The sequence below is a fragment of the Chlorocebus sabaeus genome, chromosome 7, assembly GCF_047675955.1.
Source record: "Chlorocebus sabaeus isolate Y175 chromosome 7, mChlSab1.0.hap1, whole genome shotgun sequence".
NCBI classification, from domain to species: Eukaryota; Metazoa; Chordata; class Mammalia; order Primates; family Cercopithecidae; genus Chlorocebus; species Chlorocebus sabaeus.
This window is the reverse complement of record NC_132910.1, coordinates 33,615,206-33,630,710: the sequence shown is the minus strand read 5'-3', so window position 1 is coordinate 33,630,710 and position 15,505 is coordinate 33,615,206. Positions and strand designations below refer to the sequence as shown.

At 39.6% G+C, this 15,505-nt stretch overlaps 1 long non-coding RNA gene across 1 annotated transcript; it reads left to right on the top strand.

The window, feature by feature from the left end:
• The first annotated feature begins 2,057 nt into the window (after window positions 1-2,057).
• Window positions 2,058-14,962, top strand: LOC140712081 (uncharacterized). Its single transcript, XR_012093536.1, has 3 exons — window positions 2,058-2,199; window positions 3,645-4,123; window positions 11,620-14,962. It is a non-coding gene; the product is annotated as an uncharacterized lncRNA (long non-coding RNA).
• Window positions 14,963-15,505: the final 543 nt, after the last annotated feature.

Here is a 15,505-nt window from a genome sequence, read left to right as displayed (position 1 = left end):
TGCTTTTTGTATATAGTGAGAGATAGGGGTCTAGTTTCATTTCTCTGCATCTGGATATCTAGTTTTCTCAGCACTATTTGTTAAAGAGACTGTTCTTTCCCCAAAGTATGTTCTTGTTGCTTTTGTTGAAAATCAGTTGGCTGTAAATATTTGGATTTATTTCTGGGCTCTCTATTCTGTTCCATTGGTCTGTGTGTCTGTTTTTATGCCAGTACCATGCCATTTTGATTATTATGGTTTTGTACCATATCTTGAAGTCAGGTAGTATGATGCCTCCAGCTTTGTTCTTTTTGCTCAGGAGTGGTTTGGCTATTCAGGGTCCTTGGTGGTTCCATATAAATTTTAAGATTGTATGTTCTTGTATGTGAATTTTTATAGCAGCATTATTCATAATAGCTGAAAGATAGAAACAACCCAAATGTCTATCAGCTGACAAATGGATAAATAAAATGTACTACATACTATAATGGAACATTATTAAACCATAAAAAGAAATAAAGTACAGATAAATGCTACAACTTGCGTAAACCTTGAAAATATGCTAAGTGAAAGAATCCAGTCACAAGAGTCTACATATTACATTATTTTATTTATAAGAAAGTCCAGAATAGGGAAATATATGAAGAAAGAATGCAGAATAGTGATTGCTTTGGGCTGCAGGAGAGATAGCAGCCCCAAGGGAGGGTTATAACTAAAAGACATGTCACCTTTTTTGAAGTGATGAAACTGTTCTAAAATTGGTGATGGTTGCACATATCTGTGAATTAAATCTGTTGTATACTCTAAATAGGTGAATTGTATGATATTAAGTTATAGCTCAGTAAAGCTGTTTTTTTTTTTTTTTTTAAAGATATCAAATCTACAATCTCATCTTCCATCTTAAAGTAGAAAAAGAAGAACAAGGCCAGGTGCGATGGCTCACGCTTGTAATCCCAGCACTTTGGGAGGCTGAGGCGGGTGGATCACAAGGTCAGGAGATTGAGACCATCCTGACCAACACGGTAAAACCCCATCTCTACTAAAATACAAAAAAAAATAAAAAATAAAAAATAAAATTAGCTGGGCATGGTGGTGCACGCCTGTAGTCCCAGCTACTCGAGAGGCTGAGGTGGGAATAGTTTGGACCCAGGAGGCAGAGGTTGCAGTGAGCCGAGATCGTGGCACTGCACTCCAGCCTGGCAACAGAGCAAGACTCCGTCTCAAAAAAAAAAAAAAAAAAAAAAAAAAAATCAACAAAACTAAATGCTGGTTCTTAGAAAATACCAACAAAATTGAATGAAAAAGTAACTGATAGGAAGTCAAATAAGAATAATAAGAATTATTATTCTTTAGAGACATGGTCTCATTTTATTGCTTAGACTGGAGTGCAATTGTGCAATCATAGTTCACTGCAGCCTTGAACTCCTGGGCTCAAATGATCCTCCCACCTCAGCTTCCTGAATACCTGGGACTATAGGTGTGTATCACCATACCTGGCTAATTTTTAAATTTTTAGTAGAGATTGGGTCTCGCTATGTTGTCCAGGCTAGTCTCGAACTCCAGATCTTCAGCAGTCCTCATGCTTCAGCCTCCCAAAGTGCTGGTATTATAGGTGTGAGCCACTGTACCTGACCAAATAATTATTTGTGTATTTGGGAAACTGGATTTGAGACCTAAATCTGCTACTACATTTCTGATGTGAGTTTGAGAATTTCCCTTAACTTTCTTAGGTTTCACTTCCTTATCTTTAAAATTAAAGTGATTCATATGGATTCAATAAAATCTATTTCAACAAATTTAGCATTTGCAAGTTCCTACCATTAAGAAGATATAATTCCTGTTGTGTCAGATGTGAAATTATTCTGTTTTGCAAACTGACCTAAGCCAATTTGGCTATTGTCAACAGACAGATTCTCTCAGTAAATGTTGGTACCTCTGATCATTAGGGGTGGATGGAAGCTGTATCTCCTTTGCTACAACCTTGCTACCCAGAGCTATTTTTTGATAAAACCTAGCTTTGAATGAAATTTTGCCTCAGATACAAATATCTATTGTTCCGCAAGCACAAAAACAATTATATAGCCAGTTCATATAAACACAGTGAAGTCCTCATTCTCTCTCCTTTTAGGTTTCTGAGCAAGATGCTTGCATGAAAGATTCAATCTAATGCCAATGCAAAAATATTGTGAAAGCAGCAGGATCAGCTAGGCTTCCAGTTGGGTAAGGCAATCAAATTCTTTGTTTTGATGTAGGTAGGGGGAATCATAGCATTGAATGCACTTCTATTTCTAGAGTCAACTCTAAAGATGTTAAGCTGCTAGTCTTGGCTGATTCTTATATCCCATTCATCAAAGGGCAGAAGTGTCTGCACAATTTGTTAAGCTAACTACACATCAAGAACATCACTCATTTCACCAATGAAACGTTATATCTAACCTTGTGTCAGCTATCTGTTGCCACAATGATACTGTATAACAAACAACCAGAAAGCCTTAGTGCATAAAAAATAAAGTTTATTGCTCAAGTGCTTGAGTTCAGTGGAGGGTCAGTTAAGCAGCTCATCTGATCTTGCCTGAGTTTGCCTATATATTTGGGGGTCAGTTGGCTGTTGGCTGGGGCTACTGGGGCAGCATAGTTTTGTTCCATGTGCCTGTCATCCTCCAGAAGACTATGCAGGGCATGTTCTCATGGTGATAACAGAGATGCAAGACCAAATAAGCTCAATCAGCAAGCTCTTTCCAAGTGTGTGCTGATGTCACATCTGCTAACATCCTATTGGCCAAAGTAAATTACACGACTGGGCTAGAGTCAAGGGGTGGGCAAACACACTCTCCATAGTGGGAGGGCACTGGTGTTCTCACTGTTTTATTCTTCTCTGTAATGTTGCTTGTTTCTGTTTTTGAATTAGGTACAGAATTAAAAAAAACCCAAGATAAAAGCAGTGAATATCATGTTGCTTTCATTATACGAGGTCTGTGGCTGTGAATTAACACATGTCATGAGTTCATATGTCAGAAAACTGCTTTAGTGTTGTGTTCTAGTCATTAGTGTCCATGGAGGAAATATTTATCTACTGTTACACATCTTTATCAGCAGTGTTAGATACCACGGTTTAAATGGTACTGGAAAATGATTTTTTAATCTGGCTTATCTTTTGAGGCTCTCAGTCTTCAAATAGTGAGTCTTGCTGGGGTCTATTAACTAGGCCAAATCAAGAACCCTTCGCTAACCTGTGAAGCTGGAGAATAGAAATGGAGAAAGTTGAACATCATATAAGCTAATTTTTGTATTGTCCACTTGGTGGTAGAATTGTTTTCAGATAGTGTGAAGAGTAATGAGCCAAGTAAAAGAGAAATAGAATTTTATGAATTCTAAGCCAGGAGAAAAATACAGCATGTGTTTTAAATAGGTATTCTAATCAGCATTATTACTTTTACTAAAGTACAAAAGATAGTGTAATCCAGGGTAGGTGTGTTTATGTAATAAGTTTTAAATGTGTTTAATTTTTTTTAAGGAGTAACGATAATTCTATTTCCCAACACATCAAATGAAGCTACTTGCTTACTGGTTAGAGTTCAGTGCTCAGAAATATAGATTTTAGAGTTTATCTTAATTTGGGTATTCCTTAGCACTATTTAATCTTTTTTTTCTCCTTTTAAAATTAGAAAAGTTCTTGTATGAAATAACACTACTCTTACAACGTTATGTAAGTCCTTCGCACTCAGAGTATGCTGGGAGTTCGAGATCAGCCTGGGCAATATGGCGAAACCCTGTCTCTACAAAAAACAAAACAAAAAAAATTAACCAGGCATGGTGGTGTACACCTGAGGCAGGAGGATTGATTGAGCCTGGGAGGTCGAGGCTGTAGTGAGCCATGATCATGCCATTGCACTCCAGCCTGGGCGACAGAACAAGACCCTGTCTCAACAAAACCTCCAAAACAAAAAACAAAAAACAAAGTGTGGTCAGCAACATTGGCATCACTTGGGAGCTTGTTAAAAACATGGAGAATCTTGGCCTTCACTCCACACCTACTGAAACAGACTGAAATTTAACAAGGATGATCCCCAGGTGATTCGAGTATAGTTTTACATGCGCTGTTCTCCATTGGTGGAATGCAAACAGTGGATGATGAGGTACAAAGGTAAGAAAAGTGGGACAGATATCAGGACTGGAACCATTTAACAGGTATTCATGGATCTGTTCTGAACTTTCAATCGCCCATGCTCCAGCACTGGAGATTGTGTTTAAGAAGCCACCTGTAGTTCTTTTAGATTCTAAAAGAAAGAAGGCAGAGTGTGTCACTAATTCACCAACTTATCAATCAATCATCAAAATACAGGAGATTCTGTTTTGGCCTAGCCAGCCACTGATGGTGTGACATTTGATAGGGCATTAATCTCTAAGTCTTTAGCATCCTTATCGGGAAGCAATGAGATGGTTGGGCGAGTTCATCCTTTTCAGCTTTTTGGAAGATGCTATGCTTTTAGGCAGGGTTGATAGTCAACTGGTAAGCACAGATGGCCCTGTCCCCATCTTTAGATTGGGTTTTGTTTGGAGTGGCTGGTGCCAGTGACCTACTGGTAGTTAGGTGGTTTGAATATTTTTCCAAACAATGATTATAGGGGAACTTGCCAGGTGCAGTGGCTCGCCTGTAAGCCTAGCACTTTGGGAGGCCAAGATGGGAGGATTGTTTGAGCCCTGAAGTTTGAGACCAGCCTGGGAAACATAGCAAGACTCTGTCTCTATCAAAAAAATTTTTTCAGGCTTGGTGCAGTGACTCACACTTGTAATTTCAGCCCTTTGGGAGGCTGAGGTGGGCAAATCGCTTGAGCCCAGGAGTTTGAGATCAGCCTGGGCAACATGGTGAAATCCCATCTCCACTAAAAACACAAAAATTAGCCAGGTGTGATGGCATGTGTCTGTAAACCCAGCAACTCGGGAGGCTGAAATCAGGGGATTGCTTAAGCCTGGGAGGTCGAGGCTGCAGTGAGCTGTGATCATGCCACTGCACGTCAGCCTGGGCGACAGCGAGACTCTGTCTAAAAACATCTTTTTGGGCCGGGCGCGGTGGCTCAAGCCTGTAATCCCAGCACTTTGGGAGGCCGAGACGGGCGGATCACGAGGTCAGGAGATCGAGACCAGCCTGGCTAACACGGTGAAACCCCGTCTCTACTAAAAAATACAAAAAACTAGCCGGGCGAGGTGGCGGGCGCCTGTAGTCCCAGCTACTCGGGATGCTGAGGCAGGAGAATGGCGTAAACCCGGGAGGCAGAGCTTGCAGTGAGCTGAGATCTGGCCACTGCACTCCAGCCTGGGCGACAGAGCCAGACTCCATCTCAAAAAAAAAAAAAAAAAAAAAAAAAAAAAAAAAAAAAAACATCTTTTTTTCTAAATTTAAAAAATAATTATAGCGGAGCTAAGTGTCAGGGACTGTTAGGGACTAAGTAGTACCATCATAGGTTCTAGAGTACTTGCTTGTCTTGGACTCAGATACATGTCTATGTAGAACTGAGGTATCAGAAAGTTGAATTAGGCAGAGCAGAGAATGGAAGGTACATAGGCTTTAGTGTCAGTCTTGGGTTTCTATGCTAGTTCTGTTATTTATTAGTTGTATGGTTTTGAGTACATTACCTAAAATCATGTAGTATCTTTTTTTAGGCTATAACATGAGATTAACATAATAATAACATGTACTTCCAAGTAAAATTGCAAGGAATTAATAAGAGAATTTATGTAGAGGGTCTCACAAGTGGTGGATGCTCAGTAGATGTTAGTTTCCTTTTCACTTGTGTGTCCATACCCAAATAGCTTGTATGTAGAGCTTTACTTCTGCAAACTTCTATAAGGTGATGCAGCAAATGAACAAAGACACCAGCTACCTTAATAAATTACAAAAAAAAAAAAAAAGCAGAACTAATCGTTAGAGCAATTCTAGTTGGTGTGGAGGGAGGTTATACATCCACCTGAAACTCTTGCCAAAATGAAAGTTGGACTTTCTTCTTTCAGCCAGTGATCTTTCAACATTTTTGCTTGCAAGCTCTTTTCAAGCATTTTGAAAAAAACAAACACAAAAATAGCTATGTATTCCACACACATCTTAAAGTTGACATCTAAAATTTGTCATTATAAGTTTTTGCAAAGGATATGACTTCTGGCATAATATAAATATTACCATTTGAAAATAAAACTATTGTTTATCTATCATAGATTAGAATATTTAAAGTAAGAAGCATGCTGGATACCCATCTACAAGGTGGACCATTCTGAATTTTTACAGTTCTTAGTGAGAAACAGCTTGGTGAGGACTTGCTTTCCCCAGCATCTCATTCTGTGCCCTGGGTACTCCTTTAGCTTTATTTCAAGGAAGAGAAGGTGAAAAGTTACATATTTATTCCTGAAAGTTCAACATTGCATCTTTGAATAAAAGCTGGGGTTGGCAAACTCTTCTATTTTTTTGAGGAGGAGTCTCGCTTTTGTCACCCAGGCTAGAGTGCAGTGGTGCGATCTCAGCTTACTGCAACCTCCGCCTGTCGGGTTCAGGCGATTCTCCTGCCTCAGCCTCCCGAGTAGCTAGGATTACAGGCGCCTGCCACCACACCCAGCTAATTTTTTTGTATTTTTAGTAGAGATGGGGTTTCACCATGTTGGCCAGGCTGGTCTCAAACTCCTGACCTCAGATGATCCGCCTGCCTCTGCCTCCCAAAGTGCTGGGATTACAGGCGTAAGCCACTGCACCCGGCTGGCAAACTTTTTCTTAAAGGACAAAAAGTACACACTTTAGGCTTTGAGGGTCATACAGTCTCTGTTGTAATTTATCAGCTCTCCCATTGCAGTTTGAATGCAGCCACAGGCAATACATAAATGAACGAACAGGCCTGTGTTCCAATAAAACTACATACTCTTTTAGCAGTCACTCCTCATCTCCCCTATCACACTCATAACCCTCATCTCCCATCCTCTGCCCCCATCCCTAGGCAACCACTTAGATATCTACTTTCTGTCTCTGTGGATTTGCCTATGCTGGACTTTTGGAAACCTACTTAGAACTCACTCTGGTGATTTTGTAAAAACCCAATTCTCTATATTAAATCTGTTTTTGCTTAAAATGCCTTGAGTGGTTTCTGTTTCTTGTACTGAACCCTAACTGGTTCAGAGTTAAAGGAGAAAAACGAAGAATTTTCAACTTTTAAAGAAGAGCTATTTTTTTTTTTTTTTCTTCGAGAGGGAGTCTTGCTCTGTTGCCCAGGCTGGATGCAGTGGCATGATCTTGGCTCACTGCAACCTCTGCTTCCTGGGTTGAAGTGATTATCCTGCCTCATCCTCCTGAGTAGCTGGGATCACAGGCATGTGCCACCACTCCCAGCTAATATTTATTTATTTATTTATTTATTTATTTATTTATTTATTTATTTTTGAGGTGGAGTCTCCCTCTGTCACCCAGACTGGAGTGCAGTGGTGTGATCTTGGCTCACTGCAACCTTCACCTCCCAGGTTCAAGCTATTTTCCTGCCTCAGCTTCCTGAGTAGCTGGGATTATAGGCATGCGCCATGAAGCCCAGCTAATTTTTGTATTTTTAGTAAAGACAGGGTTTCACCGTGTTAATCAGGCTGGTCTCGAACACCTGACCTTGTGATCCACCCACCTCAGCCATCCAAAATTCTGGGATTACAGGCATGAGCCACCGTGCCCAGCCTAATTTTTGTATTTTTAGTAGAGATTGGGTTTCACCACGTTGGCCAGGCTGGTCTTGAACTCCCAGCCTCAAGTGATCTGCCCGCTTCAGCCTCCCAAAGTGCTGGGATTACAGGCGTGAGCCACTGCGCCTGGCCAAGAGCTTGTTTTTTTAATAAGTGATAATGGGTCTCAAATTGCTACATTTAGATTCAAGTGTATACATGTTAAGACACCAATACTTACAGCACACCAAAAATTATCCTTTTAAACTAATTATATTTACAATAAAAATTTAGATGTTTCACTTAAAACTATGCAGAAGAGCACTAAAGTCATAATGGCAAGGTAAATAGTTTTGCAAATTTCTGAGAGGTGAAATGCAAGTGCAGGAGTCTGAAGGCTTGCTTCAGGCTGCACATGATTGTCTCCAGAATGTTCTTGGAACCTAAGCCTTTGACTTTATACTTTCTGGCTTCATTCTTTAAAATATGTCTATTAGCATTACAAGTCATTTTTGTTTGATTCCTCAAAACACCATGTGTTTATTTAAAACTTTCTAATAATACAGACATGATGGTTCTACCTTTAACTACACTTTCTAGGGGTCACTGTAATTAACAGATTTTATCCTTTGAGATCTTTCTCTGAGACAGGAGCTGTAAGGGAAACTTACTCTGTATAGTAGATGACTTCTTGAGGTGTCTCCTAGGATCTAAGATCTACATATAAAATTAGTGTATTTCTTTGAAAGCCTAACACAGTGCCCTACCCGTGGTACTGAAATCAATCTTTGTTGATACTCTCCTCTAATTTAAATGATTCAGAGCCTTGCCAAGGAGTTAAAAAGTGGATCATTTAAGACATGAGTCTGAACTGCACATCTTTATAAGATCTTCTGCACAGCCAGTGCTTTTTTTTTTTTGGTAATTAAATACTTTATTCACTTTTTAAAGAATGTGGATACTTATAACAAAGAAATAACAAATGTCTTTTTTGTCAAGGGTTATTTTTGTGATGTGAACAAAATGAAGTGATTCTTTATGCTATATCATATTCAGTAAAAATAATACTGATAATACCTGAATTTATAATTGTTTTATTAAGTGCTTTATATTTTACTTCATAGGACTTTGAAATGTATCTTATTTGATCCTAGTAAGGCAGATTTAATAAGGTTATGCCCATTTTAGAGATGAGTAAATAGAGGCTAACAGAGGTTCATCAACTTGTGAAGGTCCCACCGTTAGTGGTAGAGCTTCAACGAAAACATTTTGACCTTAATGTTCTTTTCCCTGTGAATACACATAACGTTGTCTAGCAATTGCCTTTATTAAATGATAATTGGGTAAGATGACTTTGGGGGACAATTTTGAGACAGTTGGCATATGCCTCTGCAATTTTTGCTTATTATTGCATCACTTTCTCGTTTTGGAAGTCAAATGGTAGTTTAGCACAGTTACTATAACTCAATAAATTAGTTGTGGCCTGATGAGGGTGCTCTTATTTAATGTATGATTTGAGAATTGATGTTCAATCTAGTTTATAACATCACATATTGCTTAAGTAAATGAGTGTGTGAGTATATTTATCTTGGACCAAATAGAGTATTTTAGTTTAGATCTTTTCTCCTTTTCCTACCTGTGCAAAGAAATGGAATCTCAACTTTCCGCCTTATTCTGAAGACACCGCAGTGTGGATTTAAAACAATAAAGAACCTTCCAAAGATCAGATTGATTTAACTCTGGTTCTGGAGGGAGAGTATGGGAATACGGGAAGGGAGGCTGGATCTGTCCAGCACTGAGGATGGCCAGCAGCTGAGGAAACTCCTTTAAAAAGCCCTTCTGACCAGAAGAGGGTCACTCTTCTCCCAACCCCAGTCCTGGCAGTCCAGGCATCACATCAGTAGGATTCCTTTGTGCATGCCCTCAGCTTTTAAATTGGCTTCCCTAAACTTTTGGCTGATGACAAAAGTTCTGAAGTGTAGATTTGTCCTTCTTGATTTACTGGTGGAAAAAATTACCTTTAGGTTCTGCTTTTATGTCCTAGCTGCTCATTTATGGACTGACATGGGTAATACTTTCCTGGCTGGACCTTCTTCCCCACTTCCACTGTCACACACACACACTCTCACACACACACACACACACACACGTGTCTCTCTCGAGCAGGTGCTGTTCCACCCCCTAATTCTGGGAGGCTCTAGATAGTATAGGAACATCCTGTGCTCTGTCAACCCATTAAGCACTTTCATTGGCTTGCCTCTGGACAATATAATAATTTATTGAAACCCATTATAACTTGGAACATTTGATTCCTTAAATTAAATAGTGTCAGACAGCAGTGACTCTGCCACTTCCTAGTCTGGAAACTCTGGACAAGTTACCTAACTTCTTTAGTTTTCAGTTTCCTCTTTTACAGAGTAGGGTTAATAGTACCTACCTTAAAGTGTGGTTGTGACAATTTAAAGATTCTGTAGGAAAACCAATTAGCTTATGGCCTGATCACTATGTCTAGAATATCCTTTAAAAGAACTGACTTTATACTTTGTGGCTTCAGTCTTGAACAAAAAAGTTTATTAACTTTTAGAAATCATTTTTTCTTTGATTCCTTAAATCCGTGGTCCAGAGACGACTGATTTTTTGGTACCAGAGACTGGTTTTGTGGAAGACAATTTCTCCATGGACTGGGGAGGTGGGGTGCAGGGAGATGGTTTTGGGATGATTCAAGTGCATTGTATTTATCATGCACTTTATTTCTATTATTATTACATTGTAATATAAAATGATGTAATTATACCACTCACCATAATGTAGAATCAGTAGGAGCCCTGAGCTTGTTTCCTGTAACTAGACGGTCCCATCTAGGGGTGATGGGAGACAGTGACAGACCATCAGGTATTAGATTCTCGTAAGGAGTGTGCAACCTAGATCCCTCGCATGAGCAGTTCACAATAAGCGTTGTGCTCCTGTGAGAATCTAATGCTGCTGCTGCTCTGACAGGAGACGGAGCTCAGGCAGTAATGGGAGCCATGGAGAGCAGCTGTAAATACAGATGAAGCTTTGCTCACTCACCTGCCACTCACCTCCTGCTTAGCAGCCCGGTTCCTAACAGGCCACAGACTGGTACTGGTCTGTGGCCTGGAGGTTAGTGACCACTACCTTAAATGACAAAACGTCATGTATTTATTATTGATATATGACAAATACTCAGTATTATTAAACATACTTGGTCATAGGCACCAACTTTAGGGACCAGGGTATTTTGGAGGGGGGCAGGACTGGTAAGAATAATCTTAGGAACAATAGCTTGAAATAGGGACCAAAGAATAGATCCTATAAAGTCAAAAGCAGGGACTTAATGATAAAAACTTAGGGTAGGGGGAGAGATTCAGGGTCCACACAGGAAATTAGTTATCATTTTGGGATGTAGCATCTTCGGTATAAGTGGCAGTAAAGGGTGCTCAGATTACAGTGGGAATCCCAGTAATTCCCTCCCTAAGCAGCCTAATAGGAAGGATGACTCAGTGTGAAACATCCCCAGGTTGAGTGCTGGAGCAGCTCAGGGAAACTCGGATCAGTCCATGCATTATACTCAGAAAGACAGAGGCAGAAAAATCTACAGATTGGCACCTGAAATCATAAAATACAAGTATTTGCCTTCCTCCCTGAGTGTTTTACTCTTTCACAGTTTATTTTTATACATTTGAGATGATGTCGGTGCCCAGGATTTTCTAGTCAAGAAAGCGCTCATTTGGAGATCTCAGATATTTTTGGCTTGGCACACTTTTTATAGTAGTGGATTACTGAATTCCAGAGCATTTGAAATGACACAATTGATAGGATTTTTAGTGCTGAAAAAAGACGACGGTCCCAATATATATATAACCTTTCAGTGGTGTTCTTTTTGTTACCATCATTAAGTTGCTGTTTTTTAAACTTATCCTTGTCTTCCTTTGTTTTCAGCTTCTTAAGTGCTGCATTGAGAGGATGAAACAGAATGGGTGTGAACAAGAATTCCCTGAGAAAGGACAGCTCTTAGAGAGATAGGATGCTTACTGGACTCAGGAAGATACCAAATCATGGTGTGCATTTCTGTGTTGTGTTTGGAAGAGGAACTGAGGGTTGTTATGAAAATGAAGGATGTGTTCAACCTAGAAGAATTAAACCTCAACCATCTGTCTCTTTCAAATGGCATTCTTGATTCCAAAATCTTAAGTAGAGTGTAAAGTTATTGATGCCAGTAGTAGCCAGGCTGAGCTGAGCTCTTCAGTGGAACAGATAAACCTGAAAATTTTAGTGGCTTAACACAACAAGATTTGTTTCTTTTTAATATCACAATCTGATATAGATTGGGTTGGTCTCCTGCCTGGCTTTCCATCAAGCGACAACTCAGCGATCCAAGTTGCTTTTATTTGGAAACTGTCATCTTGAGAGCATTTTGTTTCCAGCTATATGGACAGGAGATACAGAAGGTGTGGAGAAGTGCATCCTTCCTGGATCACAAACGATACATCGCTTTTGCTCACATTCCATTGTTAAGAATTAGTGACATGATCCCGCTGGGATTCATGGGGTCTGGGATATGGAATACGTGGATATCTGGCAAGCATGAACAATCTTTGCCACAGAAACACTACCTCTATTATGTTACTCTGTATCCCTTATCTTCTCATGGTAAATTTTGCGTAGGATTAGTATCAGGAAAAGATTTTTCTCTCCTAAAATGTTGGTATTCTTTTTCTTTTCCTCTGGAGTCAGGAACTTTAGATTTAATATTAGTAACTATCTAATCTGAGATTTTTAGTAGCCTCATGTATCCTATTTCTCGATTGTGTTTCTGGAATAGTTTTATTTTTGTATTTTAACTGACCGATTGTATTTGATTTTTTAAAAATTGCCACAATCCTTTCTAATTTTAGCTGTTCATTTAATGAACACTTACCAATAGCAGATGTATTGATAAGGATGAAGGATGTTTTTAGCTGCAACAGAAAAAACTAATAAATGGTTTAAGCAATAAGAGTTTTATTATCGGATACAAGAAGTCTGGCCATTCCAGGATAGGTTAATTCAGTGGTGTGATATCATAGAGGATCACGTATACTCACTTTTTCTGTTTTATAAACTTCAGCGTTTGACGGAGTCTCCCCTTCCTGTCACATACAGCTTAGTAGTTCCAGATGTTGCTTGCCATGGTAGACCCTAGTCAGGCCTAGGTCTTGTGACACAGGAGACAAATGTGCTCACAGACTGGTTGTCATGACATGGCTGCAGTGTGGTGCCACCAGGCATGCATCACGCCTACTCATCATGTGATATTAGATTATATAATCTGTGGAAAATGTTGCAAAATGATGCTAGTGGAAGGGTCAGAAATTATATCCAGACTTGGATGTTAGATCCAGGCAAATGGCTTGTTGAAAAGAGATTTCTCTTTAGAGAGAAATCATGTTGGTGTACCAGGTGACATGTTTGGTTGGGAGGAGGGTGGGGAACTGCTTGGATAGCATGGTAGTGATAGAAGTGGGGACAAGCTGGATGCTGGATATAGTTAGAAGGATTAACTGATCAATTGGATGTGAGGACTGATATAGAGAGAGATATTGGGAATGACTCCAAGTTTTGGCCTGAGCGATGGGAAAAATCGAGTTGCTATTTATCAAGATAGGGAAGACCAATGAGTTTGGTGCTGTCATAAAATAAAATGTATCAGATTTTTAGTAACAACTGGAAGTAAGACATTGCAAGGAATCGGGACTAGGCTGAGATAGAGTTCAGACGGGGAGCTGGAATCAGAGTGCTGCCCCAGGTCCCGGGACCCTGCCAGGCAGAAAAGACACTTGGCATGGGCAAGGACTCCAGTATGCCAGAGCCTCTTCCTCCTTTCTCAGGCCAAATTTGTGTCCTGGCAAAATTTGGCTACAGATGTTAAATTTACAAAGACCTCTGATACCCATTATCCCACCCAGCCCTCTGGAGAGCCTTTGTAATGTGGTAACTGCTCCTATGCACATAGCCAAAGACTTGAAAACAGTCTCAGAAAAGCTGTAATTTCTACATTCATTCATTTAATGAACAGTTACTAAACACTTATTTCTTTATTTTTTATTTTATTTTATTTATTTATTTTTGAGGCAGAGTCTCTGTCTGTCGCCCAGGCTGGAGTGCAGTGGCATGATCTCGGCTCACTGCAACCTCTGCCTCCCAGGTTCAAGCGATTCTCCTGCCTCAGCCTCCCAAGTAGTTGGGACTACAGGCATGCACCACCACACCTGACACATTTTTGTACTTTTAGTGGAGACAGGGTTTCACCATGTTGGCCAGGCTGGTCTCAAACTCCTGACCTCAAGTGACCTGCCTGCCTCTGCCTCCCAAAGTGCTAGGATTACAGGCATGAGCCACTGTGCCTAGCCCCAAACATCTATGAAGTACTTGCTGTATATGGTGAAATAAACCCCAGCTCTCCTGATTGAAGGCTAGTGTTCTTTTCACAAATCTTCAATACATCAAGTCCTACTTCTCTTTCTTTCTGTATTTAACTCATAAATATTCCTCTTCTGTCATTTGTGGTTTTGAAATGTCTGCAAACTCATGGATACTGTTCACTTCTACCAAATAGAATAAAGCAGAAGTGATGGAATATAACCTCAGAGGCCATGTCCTAAAAGCCACTGTGGCTTCCTACTTGTTGTCTTGCTCTCTCTCTCAGATCACTTGCTCTGGGGAAAGCCAGCTGTCATATTGTGAGCAGACCTATGAAAAGGCCCACTTGGTGAAGAACTGAGGCCTCTGACTGATGGACACATGGGTGACCTTGCAATCAAGTCTTCTGGCCCCAACCAAGCCTTCAGCTGAGACTGCAGCCTCATGAAAGACCCTGAGCTAGAAGCATCCTGCCATCCTAATAAGCCACTTGAATTTCTGACCCTTAAAAATTATGAGATAATAAGCACCTGTGCTTTTTTTAAGTATTAGGTTTAAAAAATGCTGAAAAATTAAAGAAGAAAAAAGACAACTCATAATCTCACCACATTAAAAAGAATAGCTATAGAAAAATTCCAGTAGTATAAAAAATAAAAATGGAAATAACTCCCCACCATTCCCAATCTTTAGTTATTTTTCCCACAGTGACATTGTCTTTCCCAGGACATGTTCATGCATATGCAATATATGTATGCAATATATGTGTAAACTCTTTAAGATGTTCACAAAAGGATCATGTTACACTCACTTGAAAAACTTAATATTATATCTTGAAGATGTCTTCATATCAGTATATATACATCTATCTTATTTTTAAAATAGATTTCCCATAATTTAAATGTACCGTATTTCTTTTACCAGTCCCCATATATGGACATTTAGGATATTTCCAGTATTCTTTTCTGTTATAAATATGTGGTGATAAACACTTTCATGCTTTTTTGAGTACCCTCAAGTAAAGTCCTATAGGTAGCATTCTGGCATCATGTTGTATGTGCATTTAAAGTTGATGCTATTCACTTGTTCCACAATCTTTGCTCTGAGTTTACACTGATGAAGCATGGGAATGCTATATCCCCACAAACCTGTGCATAGTGTTGATAGTAGGCATTGTTTGCTATTTTCTGACTGTTTATTTTTCTTCTTTTGAGAATTGCCATGCCTAGAAGAGTGCCGGTCTTATAATATATAAGATAATAACTTGATAGCTAGCATTTCTGAGGCTTCTTGTGCTTTGCATATATTTACTGTTTTGATACTTACAAAGACCCTATGAAGTCGGTACTATTATTACCTGCTTATGGTTGGTGGGAAAACTGAACCATAGAGAAATTAAACAGACTGTCCCAGGTCACACAACTAGGAA